Genomic DNA, 2,431 nt, shown 5'->3' on the forward strand with positions numbered 1-2,431 from the left:
GCCTGCCTCTGCCTTCCGAGTGCTGGGATTAAAGGCGTGCGCCACCACAGCCCGGCTCTCAGTCTGCTTTTAAGTGCAATTAAAGTCAAAAGAGTGAAGGTATTATGGAGAAAAGGGTCCAGAAACACTAAAGTAAAAATATGGTAGGAGAGAAAGGTAGAATTCTATTGTGGTCGTATAAAAATAGAGAATAAAGTATAACCTTGAAGTACAAACTCTAATACACACACCTAGTTAGCTGGCTAAGAACAGTGGTGCCTGTGTCCACGCTGACACAAACAATATACATAGAATCCCTGTGTTCAAAGATAACACTCTGCCATTAATGATTCAGAAGCCTTTTTATCTGTCATTAGTGATTCAAATGCTTTTTAATAGCTTGCTTCTTTTTTTCTTTTGGTCAAAGTCTCATTGTGTAGCTCGAGCTAGTCTGAAACTGGCTGTGTAGACCAGGCTGGACCCACACTTTCTGTATAAAGATCTGCCTGTGTCTGCCTCCCAAGTCCTAAAATTAAAGGTACTTTAAAAGTAGGATGTGTAAAACATATGTTAACTTTTCTCTGGATAGCGGTCAGTAGAGCCTTGTCAAGAAAAGAAAAGATTTTTGTGTGTCCAAAGGAAATTTACTGGAGTCCCCTGGCTTCCTTAGGTGGAGGGAACAATGAGAAACAAACACTTGAGCTTCCTTCCCCTGACCCACACCCCTTCCAACAAGGTATTACATATTTCCTTTCAATGGAAGATGCTAATGCCAGTAAAAGGAGTGGGAATTGATAGTTAAACTACTATAACTTCACGTCCTTGAGAAATACTTTAAAGTAAAAGTCTCTAACCCTGTTCTGGCTGGTGCTGTGTGTCAACTTGACACAAGCTTGAGTCATCAGAAAGGTAGGAGCCTCAGTTGAGAAACTGCCTCCAGAAGATTCAGCTGTAAGGCATTTTCTCAATTACTGATCAGTGTGGGAGGGCCCAGCCCTTGGTGGGTGGTTCCATCCCTGGACTGGTGGTCCTGGCTTCTTTGAGAAAGCAGACTGAGAAAGCCAGGGGAAGCAAGCCAGTAAGCAGCCCCCTCCATGGCCCCTGCATCAACTCCTGACTCCAGGCTCCTGCCCTGTTTGAATTCCTGTTCTGACTTCCTTCACTGGTGAGCCGCAGTGTGGAAGTGGAAGCTGAATAAACCCTTTCCTCCCCACTTGCTTTTGGGTCGTGGTGTTTTGTTGCAGCAATAGAAACCCTAACGAAGACAAACCCTAAATTGGTTTTTTTTTTTTTTTAAAGTAGAATTCAGATGTGCCCATCAAAATGCAACTATTCACATTTTCTGGTTTCGTAAAGCCAAATAGACTTTTTTTTTTTTAATTAACAAAGGAAATAGCAGGGTTTATGGTGGTGTTTGGATTATATGTTGCGTCTCTGTTATGTGTGCTTCATGGTTTGCCATCCTGCTTCTTTACCTCTATAATTCTCAGTATGATCATCAGAAAGCTAGAATATGGAGATGAGAGATGAAATTCTTACACATATCATCTAGATCAATCCTTAGCTGACTTGTTACACAGAGCCAGGCAACAATAGTGACAAAATCAAATTTGCAGCTTATATTTTTCTCTTTCCAGAGCATAAGATTGTTCTCCTGCAAGTAATTTTATGTTTTATTTTTACAAAAGTTTAAAATAAGCTGAGTGTGGTGGCTCACACCTTTAATCCCGGAACCAAGGAGGCAAGCAGATCTCTGTGAGTTTGAGGACAGTTGGGGCTACGTATGAGACCCTAAATGAACAAACAAAACTTAAAATAACTTACAGACTGGTCCTATTGGGGGTTACCTCCTTTACTCTGACATGCAACATGCCACTTCCTGTTATCTGACCCAGTCAGCACAATATCATCCCATAGCACACACAAATGACCTAGACCTCTTCAGACTTTGTTGGTTAGAGGGTGGGGGAGTTCACATAATTCTATGACAAAACTAGATACATATACGGATGTCTCTCCCACAGAAGATCACCTTGGTGGTCCAGTGGCCTCGGGACTCAGTTCTACACATGCCCTCACGGTTTCTGCTGATGTACATATATATAGACTTAAAGTCTCCTTTGGGATACATGTTCATCTGAAATTGTTAGAAACAGCACACAGTAAGGCTGAGAGAACTGTTTTATCATAGCATGAGGTTATTGGGGATTTTTCTTTTTCTTAATTGCCTTTGTTATCTGTACTTCAGTTTTTAAATTATGTGAACCCAGATCTTAAAAATCACCAAAAGATAAAAATTAAGGCAACCTTCTATCAATCTGTTTCTATTTTTCTATCAATGCTAGAGCGTGGAAGTGCCAAGTTCAGTGCTGCCCTCATACTCATCCACTGTTATCTGTCACTGTCATCCACTGTTATCTGTTATCTGTCACTGTCATCCACTGTTATCTGT

Source organism: Microtus ochrogaster, chromosome 15 (genome assembly GCF_000317375.1).
Source record: "Microtus ochrogaster isolate Prairie Vole_2 chromosome 15, MicOch1.0, whole genome shotgun sequence".
NCBI lineage: Eukaryota > Metazoa > Chordata > Mammalia > Rodentia > Cricetidae > Microtus > Microtus ochrogaster.